The 19,594-nt window shown below is 39.6% G+C and overlaps 1 protein-coding gene across 2 annotated transcripts in view; it reads left to right on the top strand.

The window, feature by feature from the left end:
• The first annotated feature begins 2,067 nt into the window (after positions 1-2,067).
• The window catches only part of Ezh2 (enhancer of zeste 2 polycomb repressive complex 2 subunit), a 67,059-nt gene continuing 49,532 nt past the window's right edge, over positions 2,068-19,594 (top strand). The window contains exon 1 of one of the 2 annotated variants that reach the window (XM_074061318.1): positions 2,068-2,134. The gene's annotated coding sequence lies outside the window, so the exon portion shown is untranslated. The remainder of the gene's footprint in view (positions 2,135-19,594) is intronic. The other variant, XM_074061322.1, reaches the window with a different exon arrangement.

Consider the following 19,594-nt stretch of genomic DNA (forward strand, 5'->3'; position numbering starts at 1 on the left):
GAAATATTTCTTCTCTGTTAACTTTCCTGTATTTAACACACAAAATCTAGCTGAAAGACATCACACGCTCTCCATAGCCAGTGTTTTCAAATTACTCCTTTCTCCTGCTCATCACTGTAATCTAAACTATCTTGCTTAACTGGTTGTCATCACTGAATTCAATACTCTAATTCATTGGTACCCCTCCTTCCTGTTTCAACCTACTCTACTTAAATGTCTATTTTACAAATACATCTAATATACTGGCATTTAGCTAGCTCCTTACCTCTTCCCAATAAGGACCCTCAGCTCTAGTTATATTGTCTGATCACTTAGATCTCAAATGCCCTTGCTGCCCTATCCATCTAGTCTTTGTTCAGGAGACAGCTAAAATTTCCTTTTCTATTTTTTGGAAAATCTTGGGTCAACATCAATCCTTGGTTCTAAACACCTTAAACAATTCATATGATGCAATGCTACATTTGTATATATGTGGTATTCATTTGCTGACTAATGCAATTTTTCTCTAAAAATGCTCCTGTTAATATTTAATATTAAAAGATAAAATCACTAACAACCTACAGATCATTAGTTAACTTGAGGTTTAAATTGGTTTTTCTGATGGAAGTATTTTCTGTGGAATGTGAATGGACTGGTGAGGGATGACAGCTAGAATGTGTCACATTATTTTATAGTGATATCTGAGATGCATAACACCTACTTTTGCACTCTGACTTACTCATAACTTTGTTTTTATTTGGGCACAAGACCGCCTTTTTTCTCTGTATCTTTTAGATTCCTTCCACATATACTGCTGAACACTGAATAGGTTCAAGAAATTGGATGGGAAAGATGGGGACACAGATTAAATCAGAATTCTGGTCATTAAAAATTAAGTCATTTAAGAATAAAGTCATTAAGAACATTAAAAAAATTTCCTCAGACATGTAACCCAACAGTTCATAGTTTTAAAAAATACAGTCTCTAACTGTCAATACTGAATGCCACTCAGGGGTGTGGTACTTTGCCTTACAGATACCGTCCATTAAAAATAAATTCACAATGCCCTTAACTTCACCGCCAGATACCCCAACAGGAAGGTTTTTAAGTCTTTAAAAAACGGTGCAATCTTCCGAGCGCTGTGCAGAGGCGACACGGGTTAAGCGAGACGCACGCCCCTTAAACACTTTTCGTCCACACGTGCTCAGAACTACAAACGCTGCGAACATCTGAAAAAGGCGCTTTCAGAAAAACCTGCCATCACTGTAATGTCGCCGTTTCCTAACTTTCTAGGTCGCCAAAGTCCAGCCGACCCGGGGAAAGCAGCGGAGGAGCAGCACTGGTCAAAGCAACCGCGCCCGCTCTCGGCGGGGCCGCGCCAGCCACGCAGAGCGCAGCCCGGGCAGAGCGTCCCGCGCAGGGCCCGCCGCGCGCCACCCTCTCCGCGGGCGCCACCCCACCCCGAGCGCAGGACAGCCGGGCCTCCTCTCGGCGCGCGGGGAAAAGAGCGCGGCAGTTAAAACCGTTCCCGCCTCCGAGTTTTGAACTGGTTCAAACTCGGCTAAAGCGCCCGCCCCTCCCCCTCCCGGGAACTCCTCTGCTCCGATTCCCGCCAAGAGCCGCGAGCGCGCCGTCCCGCCCTCCGGCCGGTTCCCGCCACCCCGTCCTCCCCACCTCCCGCTCGCGGCGGGCTTCGAGGCCCAGCCAAGGGCCCCGTCTCCGTCTGCCCGCCCACCGCCTTCCTGAGAGGCGTCGCGCGTTGGGAGAAAGAACAAAGAGACCGCGGCAACGACGGCGTTTCCACACAGCGAGCCCAGTCTCTCAGAGTAATGCCCTCCGCCCGCGCACGCGCCGCCGCCCGCGAGTCCCGAGCGCACTCTGCGTGGGGCTCGCTCGACGCCTCCGAGCCCGGCGGGCCCTGTGATTGGACAGACGCCTGCTCGCATCCCGCCAATCGGGGCGGCGCTTGATTGGACGGGGGGGCCAAATAAAAGCGATGGCGATTGGGCTGCCGCGTTTGGCGCTCGGTCCGGCCGCGTCCGACACCCAGTGGGACACAGAAGGCAGTGGAGCCCCGGCGGCGGCGGCGGCGGCGGCGGCGGCGGCGCGCGGGGGCGGCGCGCGGGAGCGGCGCGGGCTGGCGCGCGGGACGAAGGTAACGCGCGCTGTCGGCGGCCGGCCGGCGGGGCTCCGGAGCACGACCCGGGGCGGGCGGCAACGCTGGAACCTCCCCGCGACTGCCTGGCCGGTGCCCGGAATCGCCTGAGCGGGGCTTAGCCGGGAGCCGCTTTTGTAGGCGCGGGGGGGAGGAGAACGAGGGGAGACCCCTCGGACGGGGCCGTGAAGTGTGGGCCGGCCCGCGCGACCCTGCGAGTGGACAGCGCTGACCCCTGGAGATGCGGGCGGGAGCCGGGCGCGAGGCGGGGGGCTCCTGTCCGGGTGCCTGACCCCGTCGGGGCCGAGGCTGGGGGCGTTCCGGTGGCCGGTCCGGGTTGGCAGCCCCAAGCCTCAAGTCTCCTTTGTGTGGTGGGGCGGCGGGAGCTCCCGGGTGGGACGGGACAGACACAAGTTGGTGGGACCGAGCCGCGAGTCCGCACTCAGACAAAGGACGGACTGTGTCTCGGGGGGGTGGCTGGGCGCGAGGGGAGGGCGCGACACTCGGGGTCTCCGCCGTGGCGGGTGGGGGCGTGGGGCGGCGCGCGTGGGCAGGGCTGCCCCCTCCCCCCGGCTCCCGCCCCAGGCCGGTCGACTCGCGCCTGGCCGGGCTGCGGCGGGACGGCGTGCGCGACGTGGGAACTCGGGCGGTCCGCGGCTGACATTTCCGCGAGAGCAGTCCGACAGCCTTGCGCAGCCTCCTCCTGTCGCCCGGCTTTGTGCTAAGTTCGAGGGAAGAGTCGAGCTGTCCTCTCCTTTCTCGGTCTTGTTAGTGTGGAGGGCTTTCTGTTGAGTTCCCACTTCATTGTGCGTCCCCTCCACTCATCAGAAGATCGTGCCGCAGGTTACTTTTTGAAAATGGGAGGAATCGTGGAGCTCTGCCCTTGGAAAACTTGGTGAACGCCTCTTGAGTTCCCGCTTTCAAAGAGAATCGTAAATTTTTTTTTTTTTTTAAATTATGAACTGTTTTAGCCAACTTGTGTGATACAGCTGAGAATGGCGACAGGTGCTAACGAAATCAACTGTCATTTAGTCATTGATTGTTTCCCACTTCCCGAGGGGTTGATTGAAAAATGGTGAGATGGTAGAAGTGGATCGAAATAAGATGTTTACGACAAACGTGGTTTAGACTATAGGTTGGCAATTTCTTATTAACTTGGTCTTCTTTTCCGTGAACAATGGCTTTGGTGAGTCAGAAACTGGATGTAGAAATGTTTAATGCTTAAGAAATTGTGTGCTGCCACAGTTCAACTAAACTTCCTTTGTTCATCAGGATCTTTAAAATTTAAGTTCGTTTGAAAGCAGAAATCTGTCTTTTGTATTTAAAATATTTTACTACAAGCTTTCTAGTTTTCAAGAAAGTCTTAATCAGTTTAATTTTATGGGGTTTTAATGTCACATAGAACATTTTAAAAATAAACTTTTAAAGACTAATGCTGATACAGTTGAATGTAGTTTCTATTTCTAGGGGTTTTGGAGTTTATTTTCCATTAGTCTCATTCATGAACCTTAGCGACTAATTCAAATTTAGGAACAGAATGCAGGACAAGTGTGTAGTCCTAATTAGTTCATTCATAATTTTATTTGCAAGAAAATGAAAGTATTTAAGATATATTTTAATTTCCTGTTCACGATCTCTAAAGTTAGGAATAAATTGGATTCTAGTAGTTACAGAGAATCCTGTTCTCTTTTTGAGGGTGTGTTGGGGAGTGTTACAGTCCCAGAAACACTTAGAAAAACTGCCTATCTTAATTCTCATTTTTGTGGGAAGTGAATCTATTCCAAGGAAAGAAGTTCAAAAAACGTAGGCTCTTTTCTGATTACACCGTTCCCCCTGATGAAGACTGAAGTGCATCTGTTAACTTCATGGTTTTATTCAAGTAGTGACTAAGAAATGCAGTGTAAAAATCTGTTTTGCAGAGTGTTGAGCATCATTGAACAGACTTTCCAGGCGCTGTTGTTAAGTGTTGAGATTGTAAAATAAAGTTTACATTTATATTAGTAACTATATATTTAAAAATTCTATTGATAATCTGTTCCATTATTATGAAATAAGCTAGTTGTGCAGAGTTTTGGTAGAAATTTGGGTATTTTAGGATTAAAAATGTACAGAGTTTTGGTAGAAATTTGGGTATTTTAGGATTAAAAATGTAAATTTTACTTTTTGTATATTCTGTATTTGGTATTTGCTCTTGTACTTGCTACAAGATTTTTTGTTGTTGTTGTTTTGTTTTTTTGTGGTACTGGGGCTTGAACTCAGAGCCTACACATTGAGCCACTCCACCAGCCCTTTTTTGTGTTGGGTGTTTTCCAGATCGGAAAACATGATCCTTCTGATCTCTGCCTCCTGAGCCGCCAGTATTACAGGCGTGAGCCACTGGTACCTGATATTTTAAAAACATCTTTTTGGGGAATTAGTTTCAAATTTTGTCTTAAATTATTTCTTGGTAGAATTGAGAATATATTTAGGTAGTGTAAATGGCAGTGATACAAAAGAAAAACACTTGTTGATTTAGTGTGGTTAGAAACAAATGTTCGTTTGGTGCTGGCTTTGTCTTGCAAGTTATTTTGTAAGTGATTATCCTTCTGTTGGCCATTTAAAAGTTTTAGGCAGATTTCTTCAGGTCACTTTGGGGTTTTTTCAGGATATCTTCCCCATGCTTTAGGTGGCATACTCAAGAAGTGTAAATTTATTTTGATATTAAACTTTAAATAAACAATGATTAATAAACTTGATCTGCATTTTAAAAAACCAACAAGGAAAAGTCTTCGGATAATATCATAAATTATGGGTCAATTAGAAATGATTTATCAATTAGCTTTGAAATCTTTATGTCCATTTAGATGGTCAACAGTTTTTATGTAAATTATGAAGCAATTATGTGGGTCAGTGAAACCTTTGGAGGGGGCAGGTGGGGAGGAGCAATTCATTAAATTCAGAGAAAGGTTCATTAGATGTGCTCACCTTCTAGAGGTGGTCCATGAATTCCCAGGCACCCTCTTGTTTCCACAGGGCTTTGTTCACATTTTTTACTGTATAAAATTGTTTATAAAATTGTATTAAATTGGATTGTAATCACTTGTTCATTCATCACTCTGTTCCACTACTACACTGTAAGTGTCTGGAGGCAGAGGCACTTTTTCTTTTTAAATTTATATACCTATTACCTAGGTTGATAGGTGCTAGAGAATAGGGATTTTAATAGTTGAATGAATTAAGAAAAATTATAAGTATAATGAAATTGGCAAAGAAAATTGCAAAGCAAATAAGATATATTAATACTTATGTAATAAGGAACTTTGAAAGTCTTTTCCATCTTTTTTGAAAGTCAGTGATTACAAAGAAACAATAATTGTCAAAGTAAATAAGTTCCAATGTTCCTAGTTATAATATTCTGTGATACTGAAAATTGAATATTCTTTAGGTATAACTATTGATAATCACGTTTGTTATCTCAGGCAACTTGAGAGAAGGTTGATGAATCACCTTGATGTTTAGCATATAGTATCTCCTTGATTTTATATTCATATTGGTGGTCCTTGTACGGAAGGGATAGAGCAAGAAAGGGGGGAGGGCATAGTTTTTTTTTATACAGGATGTCAGTTATGTAGTTCAGGCTGGCCAGGAACTCACAGTCCTCTTGCTTCAGCCTTCTGAGTGTAGGTGTGCCACCATGCTTGGCTTCTTTTTTAAAATATTTTTTGAGAGGGGATCTTGCTATGTTGCCCAGGCTGCTCTCAAACTCCTTCTACCTCAGTCTCACCAGTAGCCAAGACTGTAGGCGCACAGCATGTGTCTGGCTTGAGGATAGCATGTCTTTTAATAGTAAGGTTGGAATTGAGTTCCAACCTTTATTGGAATAATTTGAAGGTTTTGAAGTTTAAACTTGGGGAAAGTAGCGACAATGTGACTGTGGTTCACTTTTTTGCCATTCTTGTAAAAATAATACACTAAATCTAGTGGTATCTCAAAAGTTATAGCTGGTAAATTTCTAAACTAGTCTTGCCTTTGCACTGTTTGGTACAAAAATATGACAAATAAAATGAAAAAGGAAATCGCTGCACAACAAAGTCATGGACTACATAACATAGTTTTGGTCAGTGAGAGACCAAAACTATGTTGATTTTGTATAGTGACAGACCGATGTATATGAGGGTAGTTCCTTAAGATTGTTGCCTGGTGACATTATAGCCATCTTTGTATAAGTATACTCTATCTAGGTTGTTTACATATATCTTCAAGATTTATCCCTGACACTAAGCAAAATGCGAGTATAATTAAAGTACTTACTATTTGCCAGATGCTTTGTTTCATGTTGTGGTAACATTCATATCAGGTGTTTAACATATATGTATATAGTTTTTATGTATATCTTTTATTTTTTTGTGGAACTGGGGCTTCACGATTGCAAAGCAGGTGCTCTACCACTTGAGCCACACAGTCAGTTCATTTTGCTTTGGTTATTTGGGAGATAGGGTCCCGAGAACTATTTGCATGGGTTGGCTTTGAACCTCCATCCTCCTCATCGCTACCTCCTCTAAAGTAGCTAGGAATAAAGGTGTGAGCCACCAGCATCTGGTGTTCTGTTTTTAGGTTTTCTTTGGTGGCACTGGGGTTTGAACTCAGGGCCTCATGCTTGCAAGGCAAGTGCTCTTATGACTTGAGCTACTCTGCTAGCCCTGTGGTTCTTTTTTTGTTTTTTTTTAAAGATAGGATTTCTTGAACTACTTGCCTTGGGTTGGCTTGAACCACGTCCTCCTGATCTCTGCCTCCTGAGTAGATAAGATTACAGGTGTGAGCCACTGGCACCCGGCTATTTTTCGTTCTTGTAAAAATTGCCTGTCACCTGTCAACAGACAAAGGGACAAAATAGGGTATATGTATACAATAAAATATTCTGACATAAAAAGAGTGAAATTGTGAAATACGCTATACAACTTAGATAGACCTTGAGGACATTTTGCTGAATGAAATAAGCCAAATACAATCTTTTTACAAAAAGCATTAAACATTGAATGATTCTACTTATATGAGGTATCTAGAATGGGCAATTTCATAGAGACATATAAGAGTAGAGGTTACCAAAGGGTGAGTAGAGAGGTAAATGGGGAGTTATTGTTTAGAATGATGAAGTAGTTCTGGAGATGGATGGTGATATGATGGTGGTTGAACAATATGTTGAATATGCAGTCAGCCTACCATATCCACAAGTTCCATATCAATGGATCCAACCAACTGCTGGTTACAAATATCAGTAGTAATAGATTGTGTTTATATTGGACATGTAAAACATTCTTGCTCTTTTCACCTAAGCAATATAGTATAACAGCTTTTTACATAGCATTTGAATTCTATTAGGTAGTATAAGTAATCCAGAGATGACTAAAATATATGGGATAGCTGGGCTTCCTAGTTCATGTCTGTAGTCTCAGCTACATAGGAGGCTGAGGCAAGAAGGTGGCTTCAGTGTGCAAGTTTGAGACTAGTCTGAGCAAAATTGCATGGCCCTGTCCCAAAACAAAAAAAAGTTATGCTATGCCACTATAAAGGCGTAAGGGATTTGAGTATTCTCAGATTTTAGTGTCCAGGTAAGGTCCTGGAACTTACTCTTGGATAACTGAGGGACATCTGCCACTGAATTGGACATTTAAAAATTGTTAAAATGGTAAATGTTATATATGTTTTATCAGAATACAGAACTTGGCAACACACTCTGAAAATCTTTACTGATTGGAAATTGAAGGAAGCTAGTCTAAAGGATTAAGAATTTGTTCTAAATTTTTTGAGCTAGGAATTTGGAAGGCAGCTATGCTCACCACCATACCACCAACGCTTCTCAAAGAGCTAGGAATTTGTAGTCTGGATCCAAACTTAGTTCTGTTTGACTCCACTAATATCTATTCCATTTGCCTTTACCTGCTGGCTTAATGGATGACTAAATATATATCAGTTCCAAGAACAGGGAGTTTATTTGAGTTAATTAGTTTATTTTGATGGGACTGGGAGGGTTTGAACTCGGTTTCCCACTTGAAAGAAGGCACTCTGCCACTTGAGCCACATCTCCAGCCCACTTTACTGTTATTTTGTTGGAGATGGGGATCTTGTGAACTGTTTGCTCAGGCTGGCCTCCAATCTTCCCTATCTTTCCTATCTTCCCTATCTCAGCTTCTCAAGTAGCTAGGATTACAGGAGTGAGCCATAGCGCCCAGCTTGAATCAGTTATTTTAAAAGTAGATCATTACTGTTTACAGACTAAAAGATGTCTTCGAAGATTTATTTGTTGACTTGAGGGTTTGTGTCTTAGCATTCATGGGCGCATATAATAAAGTAGTTACTTCAATTTCAATTCCTGAGCTGCCAGTTTGTGTTTGGGATTTTATTTTCTTGATGTCTTGAGTTTTCCTGTCTGTAAATTGGTGTCGGTAATGATAACATCCAATAAGGCAGCTCAAGTGGTAGAGTGCCTGTTTATTAAGCATGAGGCCCTGAGTTCAAACCTCAGTACAGCCAAAAAAAAAAGCCTAGTTAGTGGTGACAAGGGATTTTATTTTTGGCATTTTGGTTTTCAAGTTCTGCTCTCTCATCCAGAGCTTTTTTTTTTTTTTTTTTTTTTTTTTTTTTTTTTTAGGCAGAGCTGGGGATCCAATCCTAGTATGTTAGGCAAGCACTGTACCAGTCTATGGACTGGTTTTTGTAAGCCCACCAGCTAAGAATATATAATAACTTTTTTCTTTTGTTACACAGTTGCAAATCAGCTGGGCACTGGTGGCTCACATCTGTAACCATAGCTACTCAGGAGGCAGAGATCAGGAGGATCATGGTTTGAAGCCAGGCAGGGCAAATAGTGCTCAAGACCCTATCTTGAAAAACTTTTCACAAAAAAGGGCTGGTGGAGTGGATCAAGGTATAGGTCCTGAGTTCAAACTCCAGCAACATACACACACAAAAGATTGTACACGTTTCAAGTCATTATTGGTATTGTCAAATTACTTTGTAGTAATTTTTTAGTTACTAAGTCAATTTTATTGAGGTTTTTATTTACATGTAATAAAATGCATACATTTGAAAGATATAATTTGAAGAGTTTTGACAACTATATGTTCCTGTGCTATCACCTTAGTCAAAATTTATATGCTATCAGATTTCTCAATTGCAGATTAGATTTCTCCTGTTCAAGAATTTCATAGGGGGATGAAGGCGTGGCTTAAGCTGCAAAACACCTGCCTAGCAAGCAGGGAGCCTGAGTTCAACCCCTAGTACTGCCCCCAAAAAAGGTCATATGAATGAGACTATATAATACATATTCTTTTGTGACTGACTTCTTTCATCAGCCATATGTTTGGTACATATCTATGTTGTAGCTTATGTCAGTATTAATTTAGGTGGGACTTGAACTCAGGGTTCTCCTTTGCGAAGCAGGTGCTCTACTACTTGAGCCATTCATATAGTCCATTTTGCTCTGGCTATTTTGGAGATGAGGTTTGGGGTCTTGTGAACTATTTTCTTGAATTGCCCTCAAACTGTGATCCTGATCTCACTCAGCCTCTCAAATAACTAGGATTATAGGCATGAGCCACTGCTGCCTGGCAAGTAGCTTATTTGAGTAATATTTCATTGTATGAAATGCTGTGTTTTTTTCTTGTACTTTATCTGTTAATGGACACATAGGGCTGTTTTCAGTTTTTGGTCATTAATAAAACTGTGATAATTTGTGTAAATCTTTTCTAGACTTATGTTTTAGTTTCTTGACTAAATACTTCAGCATTGGATTGCTGTGTCAAGTGGTAAATATTGATTTCACTTCATCAGAGATCGCCAGACTTTTCCAGAGTGCTTGTGCCATTTCTGTTGGAAGTTGCAGTTCCAGTTGTAACTGTGCAGGGGCTACAGTTTCTCCATATACTCATTGATCTTGGTAGTGCCAGCCTTTAAATGGTAGTCATTTGATGAGGGTGAAGTATCTCATTGTGGTTTTAATCTGTATTTCTCAGATAACCAGTGATGTTGAACATCTTTTCATATGCTGTTAGCCATTGTATACTTTTCTTGTTCATGTATTTTGTCCGTTTGGCTCATTGAATTGTAAAAGGTCTTTATGTATTCTGGGTAGATATCCTGTCAGATTGTGTTAAAATATTTTATCTTTAATTTTTTAGTTTGAGTTTCTTTTTTTTTTTCAGTACTGTGGTTTGAACTCAGGGCATCACACTTGCTAGGCAGGTGCTCCCACTTGAGCCACTCTGCCAGCCCTTGAGTTTCTTTTTAAAAACAATATACAGATGAGTTAGTGTTAATACTGGGAACATAATAATTCAAATTCAGTCAAATTATGTGAAACTCAATTCTTAAATTTTTAGTGTAACAAAATGTTTGCAGAAACATGTAAACTAAAAGGATGTTTATGTAAATAGTACAGTGTGTGGCTTGAATTCTTAAACTAATTTTGAAAGTGATAATATTTAGTATGTCTTTAAGTTTTCACTTTTCATAGGTCACATCTTGATGTTTATTAGTTAACTTATTTTTAAAAGAATAAATAAAGTAAATTAAAAATAATCTTGACCTTAGAATGTGGTGGTAGAAATGAAGCTTAGATTGTCAAGCTTTGTCTACCTATTCTGATAGTTCAGTAAATTTATTATAGAGATGGGTGGTTTTTCAGAGTATATACACTTGATTTCTGCATATGATTTTCTTTCTGCAAAGTATTGGTTGAGTTTTTTGCTCAATATCTAATTTGCCTCCACAATAATTTTTAGCTTCCTTTATGAACTATGTTTAACCTTTCTCCCTGTTTAGTGAAGAGTTGGGAAAGGAGGTCTTTGGGCTGCTATTGGGTGCCATGTACCAATATCAGTGATCTCGGGATTTCCGAGCTGTGTCTTGGGGATTCAAGAAAGAAACTTTTGAGGAGTCTACAGGATAGTCCAAACCCTTATAACTAGTTTCATTTCTGATCTCAACTGGTTTCACTAACCTATAGGGAATTTAGCTTCTGTGAATACAACTGAGGGATGAAAGATGTGAGATGTAGTTGTAGAATCATCTGTCCTCTTTCTGGTATGTCTTCTTTACCATTGTGACATCTGAAGCTTGTGTTTAGCCTTTGGCACAAAACACCCCTTTTCTGTATCCCAGCTGAACTAGATAGCTTCTCTCCTGCTTAGAAAGTATTATAACACAGCTCAGTTAATGTTTTTCACTCTCCCAGGACCCTTCATTTTAAGTTCTTTTTTACTTATTTTTATGCAGAGCTTAGAAAAAAGCTTTGTATGTTGTAGGTGCTAATAAATAGTTGCCAAATTCATTTGGGCCAGAGCCCTGAAAACTTGGGAGACTTCTACAGTGGAAACTCAGGAAGTAATTATGTAAATATCTCCCCTCCCCCTTAAAGTAGAGTCTATAAGGATCTATCAAGTAAGTTTTGCTTAGTAGTACAGTAGAGACCCTTGCAATGAGAGGGTGTGTGGCTTTAAGGAGACAGGCTCAGGATGTGTGGTGTTCAGTACTATTTTGTGGATGCCACCCAACTTCTGATAAAGACATGCCACCTTTCAATATCTCACATTTTCACTTTATCACTTAAATTGAGCACATTCACTTTGACCTTGCATTTGGGGCACTGTTTGCAGAGGCAGATTTTCACAAAATTAAGGGCAGGGAAACAGCAGGTCACATGATTTAAACACAACTGAAAATAAATCAGGACTAAGAGGCCACATTAGCTGAACTGAGTAGTGCGTGCGTGGGAATTTTAAAAGTTGTTTTGAAATTTCTTGATTTAAAAAAATTTATTTATTTTTTGATCACATGTAATAAATGTCTGATTCAGGAGTTCTTACTGTTCTCTTGACACCTAGTGAACTTTGCTAACTTGTCATTTTAGTGTTTATTACAACATTTTAATTTCTATCCTTAATTGATGTTGATTAAAGTCGGAATGCTTGAGAAACTCCAGTGATGCAGGAAAGTGAATGAGGAATATAATTCTTCAAATTTATCTCATGATAATTTTTTTTTTTTTTTGATGGTACTGGGGTTTGAACTCAGGTTCTTATGCTTGCTAGGCAGGCACTACCACTTGAGCCACTCCCACAGCCTTAATCAGGTATATTGATAGGCAGGCACTAAATTTATGTAAAGTGTCAAGCTGTCTCCAGTAAATTTAAAAAAGTGTCAAAAGACAAAACATTTTTATTTATTTTGGTGCCTTTTTAATAGTAAGGACTATCTGAGCAATGTCAGTAAACAAAAAAATCTAAGAAAATTAGTTGATTATGGAAGAATTTCACAAACAATAGAGTAATTTGAATTTTTTGATGTCATAGTCTATAGTAAAATTTCACCGTATTTTATTTGTATGTTAATGAGTACCAACCATGTGTCTATAAATAATAGAACTACTTACTTTCATTGAGAACCTGCCCAGTATTCATGCCATCCCTGAATGAGATATTTTTATTGTGGTAAAAAACACAGGACTGGGGTTGTAGCTCAGTGGTACAGTGTGTGGGGACCCTAGGTTTGGTTTCTAGCACCATAAACAAACAAACAAAAAATAACATTAAATTTACCATCTTTGGATGGAGGTATGGCTCAAGTGGTACAGTGTCTTCTTGGCAAGATCAAAGCCTTAAGTTTAAATTCCAGTACTGCCACCTCCCCCTCCCCCCCAAAAAGAAAATATTTACAGTTTTTGTTTGTTTGTTTGGCACTATGGTTTGAACTGCAAGCCTTACACTTTTGGGCAGGTACTCTTACCACTTGAGCCATGCCCCCAGCCCTTTATCTTTACCATTTTTAAGTGTACAGTACAGTTCAGTAGTGTTAAATGTTCACACATTCCCCACCCCCCACCCTTTGGCAAGCACCTTTCTAGTTTCTGTGATTTTGACTACTTTGCATAATTAGGGAGTAGAGTCACACAGTACCTGCCTTCTGTAGTTGGTTCGTTTTGCGTAGCATCATGTCCTTGAGGTTCATCTATGTTGTAGCCTGTGTCAGGATTTTAGAGGCTGTATACTATTCCATTGTATGCGTACATCTCATTTTAACATCTGTCCTACCTCTTGGTTACTTTGAATAGTGCTGCAGTTAATGGTATAGAAATCTCTCTTGGAGATCTTGCTTTGAATTCTTTTGGTTATCTGCTTAGATGGGATCTGGGTCACATGGCATTTCTGTTTTTAATTTTTTGAGGAATCTCAATACTGTTTTCCATAATGAATGCACTGTTTTACATTCCCACCAGTAGTGCAGAGGGCTCCAGTTTGTCCACATCCTTGCTAGTACTTACTATTTTCTGTTCTTTTGATAGTGGACAAGATACTATTTTCTTGTCCTGATAGGTACAAGGTGTTGTCTCATTGTAGCTTTGATTTGCATTAAGGATGTTGAGCATCTTTTTATATGCTTATCGACTGCAAACATTTTACTTTTGGATTTTTGAAAATCATGCATTTTAAGTTAAAGCAAATACTATACATTAATTGTTAAGTGGGATAAGTAGCTTCTGTTCTTATGAGTATTACAAAAAGTTACATTTAGAGGAACTTTATTTATTTATTTATTTATTTTGTGGGATTGGGGCTTGAATTCAAGGCTTCACACTTGCAAAACAGGTGGTCTGCGTCTTGAGCCACACCTCCAGTCCATTTTGTTATGGTTATTTTGGAGGGATTTCAGGAATTATTTGCCTGGGCTGTCCTCAAACCATAATCCTGCCAATCTCAGCCTCCCAAGTAGCTAGGATTACAGATGTGAGCCACCAGAGTCTGACTCTTAAGTTCTTTTTTTTTTTTTTCCATTATTTAGAGAATACTTTATTTCTGTAATCAAACCCATGTAGATAAGCCCTTACATATTTAATACAGTATGTTACTCTGTCCTAAGTTCTTTTAACAGTATGCTGATCTATCATTTGGCAGCAAAAAGCTATAGTATTCTTATTCATAAAATTCAGATCCATTGTGTTCAAATTGCTTCATATTGCAAACAAAATTGGCAAGCTTATTTTTAAAATTCCTTAGTGGGTGCTATGAGACATGCTGCTCTGCAGTACATTTCTGGGTCTGAAAAGGTTGGGAAATAATCTTCTAGAGTAATCAATGAGGATTTGTAGGTGGCATAAATAAATGTTGCTTGAAAGGCACAGAGGAAGTGTTGAGTAGTTGTCCCACTTCCCACCTTAAGTAGAAAGCTTAGGTTATGCAATAAAGAAGATAATTTTAAGGGGCTACTTCCCACCAATAGTATGACGTTAAACAAAAAGTAGGCTTGGCTCTATTTGAGGTTTAAACTAGTTGTATTTCTTTGGCAAGTTCACTTTGTGGATCTCTTCTTGCATTCTAAAATGAATGAAATGAACAGGTATCAGAACAGCTTGTGTTTAGGGGATCTGCCTGCAGAAAATCTATCTTCATTTTACAGATGATGAAATCGAGGCTTGGTGAAGGGAAGTTAACTTCCTAGTTTTCCACAGGCAATAGGACCGGTGTTCCTTAAAGACTAGAATAGGCTTTTGATGCCTTAAGGGCCCTTTTTTAGCTCAAATACTGTGGCTCTAAGCACTTGGATTTTTTTTTTTTTGCCATACTGGGGCTTGAACTCAGGGTCTCATTCTTTTCCCACTTTTGGGCAGGTTCCGTTGCCCAGGCCGGTTTCTAACCACTGACTCCTGATCTCTGCCTCCTGAGTAGCTAGGATTATAGGTATGGGCCACCCACACCCGGAAACACTTGATTTTTTCACCCAATTACAACTGTTTCTGTGGAGAGTTGGAGAAATATTGAGCTTATGTTCACATTATCATCACAGGTGACTAACTGATTCTCCCTAGCTGGCATTTAATGGAGTGGTTTTTGTATGCATTTCTTACAAATTCCTTATAAATCAGTCACTCCATAAAACATCTCATGGTGATTAAAGTCCTGTTTCCTCTTCGTGTGTCTGCATTGTGGGTGTAATAGAACTTAAAAGGTCTTACCACAAGAAATGGGCTGTGATTTATCTGACTAAGTAGCTTTGTAAATAATGAAATATGAATTGGCTAGTTCCCAATTCTTACAGAATCTACCCTTGTAGTCAAATAAAAGTTTCCTTTGTCTTTGTCGGATAGCATTGTCTCCTGTTCACTAACTGCAAGTGATGGCCGGTTGTGCCACACTCATTTTCTAGGAAAGAGAATTTCTTCAGACTGCTTATTGGATGTCTCAGTCTTTCTCCATTGTTCAAACACGTGGGAAGAGATCCTTTAGAAAGAAACACTATATGAGTGAAAATACCAACTTTTAAATCTAGACTACTAAAAAAAAAAAAAGCTGAGTCTTTTTCTCCCCTAGAGTGTGTAGATCTTGAATTTTAGCCACTCATCCTAGGCTTCTTGGTTTCTTATTTCCCATGTGGAAGTGCAGGGTAGAAGTGTGCCCCCACCCCCGAATATTACTGTTAGTCTGGAAATTGCAGAGAGATAACTCTGGGAATTATATATCTGGTTTCATTGTAATTGATCCATTCTCCATAGCATTTTTCTGGGTATTTGGAGACTCACAGATTTTCTCTGGACTTAATTATTTTTGATAAGCAATATCATATAATACCTATAGTAATCAAATAATTCAAATTATATATTTGGTAAAACAAATTGTATTAGTTTGTTTGTGCTGTTAAATATCCAAGATTGGGCAATATATAAAGAACAGAAATTTCTTACAATTCTGGAAGCTTGGAAGTTCAAAAGTAAGGTGTTGGCATCTCTAGAGAGTCTTTTTTTTTTTTTTTTTTTTTTTCCAGCATCTTCACCTGACCAGATGCAAGATCAACCAGGGAACACCACCAAATCCTACTTACAAGGGAGGAGCCCCCATGCCCTAATCATCTCTTTCATACTGTCACGTTAATGACACCTGAGTTTTGGAGCGGACCTGTTCAAACCATAGCACAAATACTGACAAATCTCATTGATTGTTAAGCAAATAGTACTTGAGGGGCTATCATCCTTGTGATAAACCTTAAGTATAGGAAAATCATGAAAAGGTTCATGGTTCATAAGTGTGCCCTCTTATTTATTTCCATCTTATCTCTGAAGTACTACTATTAGTGACATCATAAGCTTCAGGGGGAAGGTGAGCTAAAAGTGTTTCTGGAGGATCTCTACTTTAATGAGGGATTCTGTGACATCTGTAAGACTAGAGAGGCAATTGTAATGCCTTAAAAGAACTGGCTGTAGTATACCTTAAATTCGGATACTGAAGCCAACAGATAATAGTTACTTGGTTGTAGGATGCCTGGAAATTCTGGGAGGTTCTGTTAATGCTTTGAGATTATAGTTTCAACTACTCAGTTCATTTTATGATTCTGACTTCAAAAGGATTTACATCTTATTTGGGTGTTAGGATATAAGGTCAGTGTACCAGGTAAAAATAGTATTTGGCAAAATTAACCAGGAGAAGTCCATAGGAAGATGCATTATTACAAATACAGTTCTCTGGCTAAGATCAGCCCATTTTTCGTCTTGAATGGGAACAGATCATTGTTTCTCTCTTGAGCAAAGTTGTTGGTTTTCACTTAGGAGCCAGTGCTATATGAAATAAGCATTCCAATCTTTAAAAAATAGAATCACTCTGAATGGCTAAACACCCTCGGTGTGAGACATGCAGAGATCAGGTGGTGGGAATGGCAGCCTGATGCCATCATCTCATGCGTACATGCGTACATAGTCTTAAGTTATTAACTGGAGTGGTGGTAGATCCCTTGTGCTTACCCGAACTTCATTTTCTCTAAAATTTTGCTCAATGTATGTTGTTAGATTTGTGCAAGTTAAATTACATGAAATTTAAAATAGACTTCCTAGAGAAAGAACATCTGGCATCAGACTTACCTACTTTTTTTATTCTGTTTGCTGTATTATTAGATGGAGTGGTGAAATAATAAATATCTCATGTCTTATCTTTGAATTATAATGCATTGTACATTGTAGCTTTAGTTCCTAGTGCATAATTTTTGTTCCATTTCTTCACCAACAGTGTCTCAGTAAAACTGAGCGCACACTCAGAGAATTTAACTTAAAAAATATAGTTTATGTTAACCTTCAGATGTGAAACAAACCTTTAGATGTCAGTTTTGTTAGTGAATCTTTATTGTTTGAGCAAATTCTTTAAGGCATTTATGACAATTCATTTCTCCAGCTGGTACTTTCGAGTAAACAGGCCTGGCTTTGTGTGGACTACATGTTGAACTCAGTGAATTTACTTTTTTGTTGGAAGGAGCAAAGTGATCTTTTTTTTGTTGGAAAGTACATTGCTGAAGAATCTTGCTGCAAGAGTTAATGTTTTCTGTCATTCAGCTAAAATTGGTAAATTACTGCAATTTTTGTGTACTATTAGCTTTTTTTTTTTTTTTTTTAAAGGCCCTGGGTTTGAACCTAGCTTTGTGCTTGCTGAGGCATGCTCTCTACCACTGCGCTATATTCCCAGCCCTTGGTTTTGGAGACCGGATCTCACTATGTAACTCAGGCTGGCCTCAACCTGGTGATTCTCCTGCCTCAGCTTCCTGAGTGCTGGGATTACTGGCATGAGACATTATGCCTGGCACTTTTTAACTTGTTAGCACTACTGAAACGAGGACTACAAATACGATCTGTATTTTTTCTCTCTCTCTTTTAATGATACTGGGCTTGAACTCAGGGCCTCATGCTTGCTTTAGCACTTGACACACCCCCCAGCTCTTTTTGCTTTTTAGTTATTTTTGAGATAGGATCTGCTATCCTCCAACCTGTGTTTCCTGCTGTACCTTGGATTATAGGCATGTACCACCATGCCTGGCTTGTTTGTTGAAATAAGGTCTTGTTAACTTTTTGCCCAGGCTGGCCCCAAACCACGATCCTCCTGTCTCTGCTTCCCAAGTAACTTTGATTACAGATGTGTACAGCCAAGCCTGGCTTATATTTTTTTCTCTTATTTTTTCATTATTGTACTGGCATATCTTTTTCCTAAAGACTTCATCTGTAGTTGCAAAAACAAGTAATCTGTGAAGTACAGAAATTAAAACCTTGTGTCTTCCACATTTGGTTGAGTTGTTTACAGGATTTAGTCCTTTTAGCAATTTTTTTCTTTTGTGATTCTGGGGATCAAACCCAGAACCTAGCACATGGTAGACAAGCATTCCACCACTAGCTCTTATTCAACCTAAACTGTTCAGTACATTCTTTAAAAATTTCTTTATTCAGTCGGGCACTGGTGCCTTATGCCTGTAATCCTAGCTACTCAGGAGGCAGAGATCAGCAGGATTGCGGTTCAGAGCCAGCCTTGGCAGATAGTTCACAAGACCCTATCTTGAAAAAAATCCATCACAAAAACAGGGCTGGTGGAGTGGCTCAAGGTGTAGGCCTTGAGTTCAAGCCCTAGTACCACAAAAAAAAAAAGTTGTATTAATATGTAACAGGGTTGATTTTACTATTTTTAATAAATGAAACTAAAAAAAGTTATAAAAATTGTGTTTTTATTTTCTAATATATTAAATATCATTAGGTATAGCCTATAAACTACTGTAAACTAAGTGTATCATGACACAAATGCTCAAGAATGATGTTTTGTTTTTATTTTTTTTTAATCTTTTGCCCCTTCTGTTTTCTGTGGTAGCTAGTTGTTATTAATGTCTCACAGTGTATCCTGAGTTCCAAATTATCTGTTGTAGCGATGGCTTATTTAGGGCTGCATTATCTTTCCTTCTCATATGACTTCATCTGAATTTTTAATTTTATAATGTCTCTTGCCTCTTTTTTCTCCATTTCATGTTGCTGTCAACCCAGTTATAGTCTTTATCACTTTATTCCCGAATTACTTCAGTACTCCATAGTTTTTTTCTAATTTTCTTTTGTTGTTGAAAATTATTGATATTATTGATATTTGCTAACATGTCTGGTGCTATTATGGTATTTAAAAAAACTTGGGTTGAATGAAATTCTGGGGTTTGCTTGATTTTAATTTTATTAACATCCCTAAAAATGTACAGATATAAACTTCTTATGGTAATTCCAAAACAGATTTATAAATTAAATACAGATCATCAAATCAGTTACACATATTAAATGATGCTATTTGGTTAAGATTGAATGGCCAGTGTTAGAGTTTACAAGAGAATGATATAACCTTGTGACCAGTTTTTTGTGATGGGACTGGGGTTGAACTTAGGGCTTTGAGCTTGTAAAGCAGACACTCTATCACTTGAGCCACACCTCCAATCCAGTTGGTTCTGGTTCTTTTTGGAGACGGGGTCTTGAGAACTATTTTCCTGGACTAGCCTTGAGCCATGATCCTCTTGCTCTCTGCCTCCTAAATAGCTAGGATTACAGGTATGAGCCATTGAAGCCCTGTTTTGGGACCAGTTTTATTACGAATCAGTGTCTTTAATTTGGTTTAATATTAGCACAGAGAATGTCTACTTGCATAAATATGTTTTATA

Source organism: Castor canadensis, chromosome 2, assembly GCF_047511655.1.
Source record: "Castor canadensis chromosome 2, mCasCan1.hap1v2, whole genome shotgun sequence".
NCBI lineage: Eukaryota > Metazoa > Chordata > Mammalia > Rodentia > Castoridae > Castor > Castor canadensis.